At 30.7% G+C, this 12778-nt stretch overlaps 1 non-coding gene across 1 annotated transcript; it reads left to right on the top strand.

Moving 5' to 3' along the window:
- Positions 1 to 6167: 6167 nt before the first annotated feature.
- Positions 6168 to 6249, top strand: TRNAS-GCU (transfer RNA serine (anticodon GCU)). Its single transcript has one exon. It is a non-coding gene; the product is annotated as a tRNA-Ser (tRNA).
- Positions 6250 to 12778: the final 6529 nt, after the last annotated feature.

The raw sequence follows: 12778 nt of genomic DNA, 5'->3' as shown, positions 1-12778 counted from the left end.
AAAAAAAAAAAGAAGCCAAAACTATCTTCCTACTTGATTCGATATTCTTTAAGTAATTTCACTTTGCTTTTGAAAGATAAAAATAAAGAGGGAGAGCTAATAAAGTCCAGTAATAGCAAGGTATTAAAGAAGATCCAAAATCTTCCAAAATTAATATTGTAATATATACATACATACTTAAATGATTAAAATTTTGAAGTATATATATAAAATGAGCTTTGCCTGCTTTCCAATTTCCATGCACATTGTCCAAAGGGAAAATTTTTAGGCAGCAAAGTCAATCCCTACAAAAAAAAAAAAATTATAGGAACAGAATCTAGCAATCCTGATTCTCTCAAATCATCGCAAACTTGAAAGGTACAGGAAGATAGTGCTCGTTTTTTACTTTTCTTTGCCACGTTTACCATAAAGAAAAGCTTTTCTTTTATATCGTTTCCGTTGCATTAGCATAATAATCATGGATAACTAATTTTATCGTTTTGATTAGTATAAATTAATGGCAAATTTTACATGTGTTACACGTGCTTCGTAAAAAAATAATTTTCAAACACTGCAATTTTTTTTTTACTCACTTGGTATTCGTTTCTCCACGAGTTAAGATTTTGATTTGAAGAATTTTTTCTTTCTCTAACGAATGTGTCTAAATGTACAGAAGAAGAATTGAAAAGCAAAAGTTAGTAATTTGGAATTCAGAGATCTTGTTCTTGTCATCCTATAAAACAATATAATCCATCCCTTTTATAAATCATTTCTATTTTTTTTTCAGTCAAAATTTTTATTATAATTTAACAATTGATATTTTAAATATTTTATTAAACTAATTTTTTATAAAAATATATTTGAAAACCTCATCATTCAAGATTTTTAAAAAGTATTTTTTTTTAATTTTAAGTAGTAATATATTTAAAATAACACAAAATCAAAATAAAAAATTTTGATCATAAATCCGATTAGCTAATTATGTCATGCCAATGATGCAATATTTGGCTAAATAGGCCGACATTGTTAAACAGGGAGTTCAAATAATTTTATTGATTAGACAGAGGCAACCTTTAACACCTGTTGTTGCAAAATTTGCAATGACAAAAGACAAATCATAAAAAAAAAAAAAAACCAATTGATTAAAGACTAAAAGCCTATCAATTATGCTGCCAATGCTGGTCGCTTTCCTCGAGTATATTGGTTTCTTTCTCACCCATCAGTTTCCTGCAAACTGCTGTGATTTTACTTAAGCTTGTCTGTTTCTCTCCGATTGGTTTATTTTCTATCGTTCCACCAATGTCCCTTTCCCTCTTTTTTAAATCTGTCCTTTTGGTTTCTGATTGACAGTAACACTTTTGATAAACTGATAGTGATCAAATTAGACCACTTTTGTTCCAAGTGAAATAACGAAGAAGCAGATATCTTTTTGGTCATAGAACAAGAAAGAGAAATGAAAATACATTTGGTGGCATCTCTTATCCGACATAATCTTTTTAACACCTCTTTTAACACCGATCATTGAATTATAAGTGAAAAAGCTTCCCAAATACACAGCCAAAAAGAAATTAGAACAATAAATTAACTTAAACATAAAGGAATCACATGAAAAAAAAAAAAAAAAAAAGGTGTTTATTAAAAATTTATAGTATAAGAGTGTCTATACAGAATATCACATGGGATGAAGCGGCAAGAAGGAGAGGCAGCGCCATCGACGGGGGAAACGTGATTTAGGGTGGTGGACGATAAGCTGTCACTGTCTAAAATGACCCAAATATATCCAGCAAAAACTGAACCCACCCCTCGGCCTCATCTTCTGGCCGCCCTATTTCTTTTTCAGTCTTTCAACTTGCCTGCTTGGTTGCTTTATGGCTGGTCCTGTGCCGTCCTGGCCTGGAAATGGTGAAATGTTTTTTCCCAAAGGGTCCTACTTTCTTGGCTTTTCTCCTTTCAAGATTTGCGGCTGTCTTACGGAGAAATTAGCTTTGACTACTTTTGACTTTGAACCACTTTGGTTTTGGTTTTTCATTCTTTGGGGCTTTCGAAAGATGAAAAAAATTCAATAAAAATATGGGCTTCTGATGAATTAATGACATTATATATGGCCCAATTTTTTTATTATAATTGTAATTTTTTTAACTTGTAATTTTATCAAAACGAATTGGGTAGTGTTTGAAGAAAAGATAAATAACTTAATTTTAAAAATATATCTTATAAAAATTGAAAATCCAAAATACCTTTATTTTATTATTTGATATAATGATTTAATTTTTTTTATTTTAAATAACTAAGTTGGTATCACTTGATCCAATGACAAATTTAGTCAACTTTTTATTAAATATTATAGATATTAATTTTTTTTCACTTTAGGTTTATAAACTCAAAATTTATTCCAACTAAAAAAACTAAGAATTATGTGTGATCTCAAATAAACTATATATAAGGAATGACAGATAATTAGCTAATATAGATATCTATGATTAAAGCATCCCATACTCAAAGCCCATAGCAAAGGAATTGTTATTTTTATTTTTATTTTTTATAATTGATGTTGATAGAAATTAAAATTTGATTATAAAAATTAACTATTCAAAATCTGTTAATTTAGATAATTTGGATTTTGCTGCCTAAAAAGTTTATAGACGCAATGTCATCATCAATCATTGCCTTTTTATCCATCATTGTTATATATACAATTATACAAATTTTTTTAATCTCTATTTATAATATATATGAAGGCGTGATAATTAAAGGATTAGAAAATGATTTGTTCATTAATCTTATTTTGGAAGTTCTAATTAAAGTATGTATCAACCTACAATGTGTACAAGTTGTTTTCATGTATTTATTTTATAGTGATAGAAAAAGGAAAAAGAAAAAAGAAAAGTGAAATGTCCCATGGTTGTGTTTTTTTCACATGTTTCTCGTTTTCTTTATAATCTTTTACCTTTTTTTTTTTTAATAGATGCCGGGTACATCGAACAATGGACAAATAATCATAGCTTGAACCTGACAGTACCGACCTCAATTGCTAAAATTAAATTGGACAATGATAAGAGACATGTAACAATAAAAAAAAAAAAATGATGGTTTTCAGAAGTGTTGGGGAGGTCCTACATGTGTAATTCATGACATCAACTGATTTTGCAAACAGTGTGCAAATTGTGCCCTAATAGAAGCAATTTTTGGTTTAGAGAGATCTAATTAAGTTCAATTTACATAACTTTCACTATGTAATTCATTATTTTTACTTTACAAAAATTCAACAACTTAAAGGTACGGAAAATTAAGGTTATAAACATAAATAAATTAATTGAATTAAATTTTGAATTTCAAATATAATTTATTTCAATCATAATAAAATTGATAAAATCGATTTTTTTTTGCTAAGCAACAATGGATATCTTGAGATTTGTTCAATATATTTAATTTTTTCAAATTGATCCTAACAAATTTATTTACGTCAGTAGATCTAATGAATTCATAAAAAATTTAATAAATTTATAACAAATTTATATTTAAACAACAAAAAAGAAATAGTTTTTAATAAATTAATTATGCAATTATTTGTATCCAGTAAAAAATGATTTGGACAAAAGAGCACTGTAGTAGGAAGTTAAAAATATTTCTAGATTTCTAATATATAAGACTATCTAGAGGTCGACAAATTAAAATATAGTATCTACAAAGATAATGTATTTGTTCACCTGTCATTATTAACCTTTTTATAACATAAAAAGATACTTTCTTTCACGTAATAAAGTTGTTTGAAGTACAAAGACTATTTTTTCTATACCAATAAATATCATTGCAAACAAATAAAAAATATTAAGTATTTCACATTTTTCTCGATACATACAACTTGTTCTTTTTTCTAAAAAATAATGTATGCTATGCTTTTTATAAATAATGAACCCACCAAAATCTATAATCAATTTTCAAACCCACCATTTTTTTCCACCAAAAAAAAATCATATGAATGCATAATGTAAGCCTAAGTTAAAATCTGGAGCTGATTGTACCTAATAGTATTATATTCCTTACGTACATTACGATGCATGGAAGTTAAAGCCGTATAAGGCTGTCTGAAATTGAACAATTTTGGATTGCCAGCCAGGCTTACTTGATTTTGGTAGTCTTTAGTCTTGTGATGGAGCTTGTCACCAACCACGGAAGGGGCATGGAGCCCATATGCCATATTCCTCCCAAAAAAGATTTGACATAAACTGCACAACAAAGCTTGAGGATAATGAAATGGACTACCACTTCTCTTCCATGGCTACCTGCAGCCTAGACTAGCCTAGCAAGCCCTCAAATTACACCTATAAGAATTTGCCGACCTAATTAACCTAAAAAAATCAATAAGAAAACCTCTTTCATATATCATGATCATATAATTAAACCTACCCTGAATCCGTCGGATTATTCGTAGTCACATCACAATCTCCACTAATTGAATTTCTTATTCTATTTGTTTGTTTGTCGTTATTGTAGTGATACAGTACATGGAGTAATTTTTTCTTGGGCAAATATGGTGTCAAAAGTTTGCCTTTTTCCAGAGAAAAAGGTTCGGTGGTGGTGTCTTGGTGTAATGGCGAGGAACAGAGGAGGGGACTCGAGGATTTGCGGCGTCAGCAGATTCTTAGACAAAAATCTTTCTTCTAAATGAAAGCTAGCTTGAAAAGTTCCAAGAGGACCCCAAGTTTCTTAATAGCAGTCGCATCCCACTCGTTGCAATGAGCTTCGCTTAATCATCTACCCTTTTGTCTTTGGCGGAACAGATTATCATGGAGAGAAAGTATGGCTAGGTGGGGGAGATGAACGAGGTGGGGCGGTCTCTTTTTTTTTTCTTAAAGAAAAAGCCAATATATGTTCTTTTCTCAACAGTCTAAACTGGCTGTCCCCCAACCTTTTTTTTTTTTTTCTTGTCAGGACAACAATATTTCGATTTTGTTGTGAAACATGAGTATTATAATTTCTCATTGAATATCTGCAATGTAAGGAAAAGAAGCCAAGGAAATTTTTGTGGTTGAAATGAATACAAGTTCGATTCTAAGTTATCTCATTGTTTTAGCAGTGGCTAGTCTATGACTCCGGGGGTCAAGTAGGAGTAGGAGACACCGAGACAGGAGATGGGGATATCCCATGTGAACTTACGATTGCCCATGCTCATAAAAAAACAGCATCTATGGCAGATGAAACTGTTCTTTTTATCTGTTAAAACTGTCTTAAAACAATCAACATCATGTCTATTTCTGCATATATGGACAACTGAAATTATTACGTTTGTTATTTTTCACCTCATAATTGTTTAGAAGTTTTGACTTTAAGCTTGTAAAGTGTTAAAAGATTAACAGATTGATTGATGCTTGTTTGCTCCAAAATTTTCGGATACTGTCTGCAATTTTACTTGCCTGGGAGGCTAGAATTAAGCAGGGGGAAAAAAAAGTTTGTTGTTGACGATTGTGAGTAATTACACGAGAGAGAAGAGGAATTGGAGTGCGAGCTTGAGTCCGTTTCGATGCTTTTGAGAATTTTAGACCCAAGCCAATAACCAAGTTAATAAAATTATTTCTTTTGTGATCCAAAAGCCCAAAGGTACTTAAGTACTTAAAACAACCCAAAAGCTCTTCGTAGGAATGTGGGTTTTTCAGAGGCCTGGGGAAAGTATTTGTACACTCAAACTATCCCTAAAGTTACCAACTCATTGGTAGGTGTTGAAGAGAAAATCGAAATACTAATTGCTTTATACTTTGCATTTGGCTCACTTGTGCTCTACCAAAATTGGCAAATCCAACCCATTCTTTCCTTGGAGTGGGACTAACAAGCATCGCAATATAATTTTAGACTACATGAAAATTGGCGGTGCTCTTACATATGCATGCATAAGCTTAGAAATTAAAAGGAAACATTGAGCTTTATATAATGGTGAAAAATCATACCCACCTTGGAAATTGAAATCAAAGTTCTTTTTTTTTCTGTTTTACATTGCTGATGCAAGAAGAAATGGCACAACTTAGAACAATCTCTTTTTTTTTCCCTTTGCCATAACTCATGTAACTGAAAACTAAGCAATATGGAAGGATAGACCTGTTTCTACATACGGTCTTTGATGTTCGTTTAGAAGTCTCTGAACAGGCCCAAAGAAATAGACTCTTTTAAAGCAAAATAAAACACTTCCATCAAACGTCGCTTTGGCCGAGTGGTTAAGGCGTGTGCCTGCTAAGTACATGGGGTTTCCCCGCGAGAGTTCGAATCTCTCAGGCGACGGGTGAAGTTTTTACATTCAGGTCAATTCAGAATCTGATAGTTTTTCCATTCATCACTGACCAAAAGAATCTCCCCATGGAAGCTTTTCTTTTCTATTAGCTTTAGAGAACATGTCCATATCCCTTCCTCAGCATGTTCCCTTGCCAGTCCAGAAAATGCAGATGTCAAGTTGGCGTTTGAGTAATTGAGAATCGAGTGCAATGAGATCTGTTTTGATCTAGTTCTCAATGTTGATAACCAGTCTATTTTGTTTCAAGAAACAGTGCATAGCAACCCTTCACAAGGAAATTGGTGTAGACATCGAATTTTGTTCGAGTCTACCATTTTCAGTTCTTGTTTAATAATAATAATAATAGTTTAATTAAAATTAAAAATTAATTAATTAAAAAATTAAAAAAAAAAAGAGAAGAGAAGAAACAAATAAAAAAATTCAAATGGAAGAAAAAACAAAGAGGTAATGGTTAGTGCTAGTGGGTGCCGTGCATGGCACCATTGGTCGTTTGTACCTCCTGTCTTAGCCATCATGCCACCCTCTGTCCAATCCCCTCACTAGAGCATTATAGCTCCATCATCACTTCTTATTTCCTAAACACCTAGTCCCTTTAAATGCTAAGCTCAGACACACCCAATGGAGCTCTCGAACAAATACAGAAGCACCAAGCACCCACACCCAGAAACCTCAGTTCCCTTCCACCCAGAAACCCACCTCACGCTCACAGTATACCCCAAAAACCCATACCTAGAACACAAATAAAAACAAAAAAAAAAAACAGTCCCCGCTGTAGGCGAAGAACCATCAGGGCCAAAAAAGCTACCTGAAAAAAGAAGAAGAAGATAGAAACTTTATGTTTCTAGTAAAATAGACACCAGATCTGGAAAGATCCCGTTGAAGAGAGCTTATTGAATTCTTTTTGCCATTTTTCGATCAACCGACGACCTCCAACGGTGACCCCAAACGGCGGCCAGCATGGCAGCCGAAGGTCGGTCGTCGGCAGACCTTTAGAGCTCTCCCTAGAGATTTGAAGGATTTTTTTTTTTCTGGAGCATAAGAAGAAATGAGCCAAAAAACTTTTTGAGCTTATATAGAGAAAGATAAAGCCTAAAATGACGCTGTTTTGGACCAAAAGAGGATCCATGCGTGAACCTAGATCTGACCCAGGATCTGTGCAAATGAACCTGTTAACCCGTTCTTTTAACAGCCTCTAACTAGTTCAGTTGAACCGGATCAGACCGAACCGAATCTTCGAGTAGGTCGAACCAGCGTTGACTGGATCATTGATCGGTCCGATTTTAGATATTTTTTATTTTTTTTTTAAATTTTAAATTTTTTATATATTATTATTTTTGTTATTTTAAGCTTTATTATTAATATTTATGCATGATAAAATTGTAAAATTTATTAGAATAAATATTTTACTATTTTTAATAATAATAAAATAAAAACAAAGTAGGATAATAACTAAAAAATATATAATAAAAATGCTTAATAATAATAATAATAATCTTAAATAATAATAATAATAATAGAATAATTTTTTTTATGTTCCTTGCCTAGATGTTAGAGGGAATACAATCGTGTTTTAAATAATGATAATTTCATCTAGATATTAGAGAATTATTTTTTTTAAAAAAAATTATTAATATTATTAATAATAAATTTTCATTAAAAAATATATGAAAAATTTTAATTAATTTTCAAAAATCATAAAAATTGAACTTACTCCGAAAATTCGCCTAGATGTTGGAGATTTTTAAAGATGTTCGTGTTTTTTTAAAATTAAAAAAATCTAAACCCTAAAACCATTAAACCTTAAAATTGAAACCTTAAACCGTCAAAACCCTAAAACTAAACCCTAAAACCTTTAAACCCCGAAATTAAAACCCCAAACCTTCAAAATCCTAAAACTAAAACCTCGAACCCTTAAATTTAAAATCCTAAACCGTAAAATTTAAAACTTTAAAATCCAAAATTTTGAGAACCCTAATTTGGTATGAAATTCTGAATCATTGCCCGAAAATCACCAAATCTTAAAACTTTGACCTAAACTTATACTCAAACTATTCTAAAACTCTAAAGATACATGCAAAAATCTCAAGTGGAGTAGTTTGTTCTTGAATGCCGTCTAGACGATGAGGCATTTAAGAAACTTTATTTCATTAATTTTTTCATACGAGTCCTTAATTCGTTTTAACAATAAAATGATATGCTTTAATAAAAAGGAATAATAATAAATTGAGATCTTAAATATAAACAGTCACACCTAAGCTATGCCTAGATGTTAGAGAGTCAATGTGGTCTCATTATATTTAAGAATCTATTTTTTTAAATTGCATTTTATCATCTGGCATAATATCCATGGGTATACATGTATCATTATATTATTGTTGATGCTCATTTTGTATTTCTTTGTTTTTAATTTTTATTTGTTACTTGACGATACCATTATTTGCTTTCTTTTATAAAATGTTTTACAAGACAAAAAAAAAAAAATTTTTAAAGTTGTGATGTTATAAAATAAAACAAAAATAACATTTCGAAGAAAATAATTCTTGGCCCTCTGCCTAGATGTTGGAGAGTCATCAACAATTATCTTCTATAAAGAGTGTCATTTCATTTTAAGGATTGTTGTGTTAAATCTTAAGTGAAAAATATTATTTTAAATTCTGTCTAGATGTTGAAGAATTTTAAGATGATTCTTTAATTTAAAGATTTTTTCAATATTCCTAAATAAAGAGTTTTAGCAAAATTTTATATTTTCAAACGAAGGGGATTATTATTAAACTTCAAATCAAAACCATTTCATCCAACATCAAAAATAGCGTATAATTAAATGGTACCAATTTATGGGCACTGTAAAGGTGCTAATTCTTTCCAATGTGTAATCGACTCTCAAATCCAATCTGATTTTCGTAGATCAAAATTTATCTTTTTAATAAACTTTAAACCTGTTTTTATAGTTTTATTAAAAGGATAAACTTTTGGATAACCAATCACACCCTAAAAAAGATTGGTGGTGACTTCTCTTATTTTTTCTCAATTTTAAAATTCTTTTACGTTTGGCGGTCTCAAAACTGTTATGACAGCTTGGTGACTTCACTGAAAATTTTTTAGAGTTAAGTCAAAACTTTTAATTATGCGCTATTAAAAATTGTTGGATTTAATCGGTTTTACTTGACATTTGATTTAATCCCCTTTAGCTTAATTTCTCAAAATATATATAAGTTAATAAATGTAATGAAGTGTATGTTAGTTATTATTTTATTTTGATTTTGTGTTTATTTATGATATTTTGATTAATATGTTATATTGTACACTTTTGCATATACACTTAGATGCATGAGCTCTAGATCCGGTCTCCATCATTTTAGGAGGAAGTGAAATAGCTACGCTCTCGTGAGATGATAACCTTCGCATTTACTAGCAAAATACTTTCACTCAGATTGAACCTTTTCTGTTAGTAGCTTATAATGGATGAGGATCGGGAAGCCTTACTAATCTATAATAGACGATGATCTAAGGAATAGTCTGGGAACCTTAGATAAATAAATCCCAACTTGGCATATTGAGAGCCATATGAAGCCTGCATAGGATAGAGCCATCCCATCTTTTTAAAAAATTACCAAAAGTTAAGACATTATACATTATATTATTTTGTTGTATAGTTGTTATAATATTTCTCTTACTTGTTTTTTTGTTTTGAATTCTTAAGTCACTCTACTTTTTTATATATTCTTTGATTGTGTGCATTATATTTTAAGATGTGGTATTTATTTTAGGTCATTCGTTAAAAAAAAAAGGCAAAGAAAAAAAAGAGTTCTCATGAAGCCATTAGTGATGTTAATCTTTTGAAAAAATCATTTAGAAGTCCAAAGCCATGCCATTTTTGTTTCTTTCATAAAAATTACCCAAATTAGGACATGTAGGGCACTTAGATACAGTTTGTGTTTAAGGGTAATAATAGTGTAAATAAAGTTAGGATAAACAAAAAGATATGAAAAAAAAGAGAGGATTTGGATAAGTAAGAAGGTTTTGTTTCCTTTTTAGAATTTAGTCATTCCATTCATCATTAGGTTGGTTTGTATATTTTTGGGTTATTCCATCTTTGTATATATCTTTGCATTATTATCATATTCAAGCATTCACAAACATGTTACATGCAAATTAGGAATTATACCATTCATTCAATAAGAATAATAGCATAAGCATTATTGGTGTTAAACCTTTGAAATAATATTATTGTTAATGGGTATAAGAAGCCAAAAATATAAAAGATCACTTAGAGGCTCGAATTAGTGCGTTAAAATGAAATCAAGAGGAGTTTGGTCATGACATTCAAAAATAACTTATTGAGTTGATGAAATCGTGGATAGATTTAAGAAATTTATTTTGACACCTTTTCAAAAAACTTTTTACCAACTTCAGCCCAAATGAGTCTTATGAATTCATAGAGTCATGATCAACCGATTTTCACTGGGCATAGTACACTTTTAAAGCATGTTGAATCATTCAATGGTTTAAGCAATAATAAAGGTCTTGACAAGATCATAAAAGGGATGAGTGATCTAACCATTTAAGGGTCTGAGCTTCAGAATTTGATTTTCAAGATGAGATTACCAAGTTTCGTACAACTTTCGCTAATTGTTCCAACTTCAAACTTGCATGCAAATCTTTCTCATAATTGTTTTCGACATTCTTTCCAAACATCTCTGATTAGACCTAAAAAATTCATACAACCTTTAAGAAGTCCATATCTGAACTAAAATCTTCGAGTTTTCCTTCCCCAATCACCTGTTCAGCCAATTGCTCAAGTCTAAACCTTTGTACCACTGTCAAATCCTAATACTCTTAATCAACCTGTTACAAAAAAATTATCCAAGAAAAAGAAAAAGTGAGGCCCTTTCCCTATTTAATTTTTTTTTTCTTTTTTTCCCATCTAGTTGAGAGACACCTTACTTTTCCTGTGCTTTAGAGCATTTAAAACCTTCGTACCTAAAATAATTTGACCCAAATGCAAGATGCGAATACCATAGTGGGAATACATGATATTTTATTAAGAATTGTAAGGGTTTCAAACATAAGATATAGTCATTCATAGATACGAAATGGTCTGATATAACTACAATAAGAGATTAAAAGATCTAGGAATAATGAGAAAAGGATGATGATAAACTTGGATAAGACTTTTGTTTAAAGAGGGTCTTCAAGTGATAGACTATTCAAAAATAAAATAACTTATGAATTTTTTTTATTTGAAATTTTTTTATGTTGACATGACATTATCTGTTGAACCTAGATATGTGAATTATGGTTCATCTTTCATTTTTACCCTTTTACCAATTTTTGTAGTCTTCACTAAAGAGTTTTGTTAGTCGTGCATTCACTCATTCATTTATTCATTTATGCACTCATTCATTCATCCATTTATGTATTCATTCAATATAATGTAATTCTCATGTGCTCTAAAAGAAAAATTTTTTTTCGAGAATAATCTCTATGATTTTTTTTAAGGATCTAAAAAATATAGATCGATTTGAAAAAGATGGAGAAGATCATCGATGGACAATGTGCTCAGGTAAATAATCATAAAGAATGACTTGGCTTAAGACTCATAAAGGAAAAATAAGGGAATCCAAATGAATAGAAAAAGTATAATCTCTTGAAAAAAAAGAGTTCGAGCTATTGAGGGTAAGGATGTATCTTGTGATGTAAAAGAATTTCAACTAGTTTCAGATGTGGTTATTCCGCTCAAGTTCAAGGTTTCAACGCTTGAAAAGTATAATGGAATTGGATGTCCTAAAATACATTTGGCTCAATACTGCCATAAAATGGTTGGATATGCTAGTGACGAAAAGTTGTTTATTCATATCTTTAAAGAAAGTTTGACTGGAGCAACAGTTAATTGGTATTATAGTATGAAGAGCAGTCAAATTTGTACTTGAAGGGATTTATCATGGGCGTTCTTGAAGTAATACCAATATATGTTAGAGTTGGTCTCGGACTGATTAACCTTTTAAAATATGAGAAAGAGCCCTAATAAGAGCTATTAAAAATATGCTATTAGATGGAAGGAAATGGCATCACAAGTGCAACCCCCTCTTACCAATAGGGAACTAAATTTTCTATTTGTGGATACCCTTCTTTTTTCCTATTTTGATAAGTTGATCAACAATACTTCATTAGAGTTTACGAATTTATTGTTTGCTATACGCAGAATTGGGGATGAGATAAAAAGAGAAAGAATTATAGATGTTAGTGATCAAAGGATGAGAGATATTTTTGCAGAACAATTTTAAGAAACAATTGTTAAAGGGTAAAATGAGAGAAACTTCACTAGGAAAGAAGAAGATTTAATAGATGACTATTCACAATGGTCATCATATTATCCTCAATCGATATTTTAGATTGGTGATTTTTTCCAACCATTTTATCTGTGTGCTCTAATTCTTTCACCACAAACAATTACAGAACCAAAGATCAACTTAAGCCATTCATGAAGCCGTAAGAAAAAAAGAGTCAAAGTGTATCAGT

This window comes from Durio zibethinus, chromosome 6, assembly GCF_047325235.1.
Source record: "Durio zibethinus cultivar Kanyao isolate XHJ-2024 chromosome 6, ASM4732523v1, whole genome shotgun sequence".
Taxonomy (NCBI): Eukaryota; Viridiplantae; Streptophyta; class Magnoliopsida; order Malvales; family Malvaceae; genus Durio; species Durio zibethinus.
The sequence above is the reverse complement of the archived record's forward strand: the minus strand, read 5'-3'. Positions and strand labels throughout refer to the sequence as shown.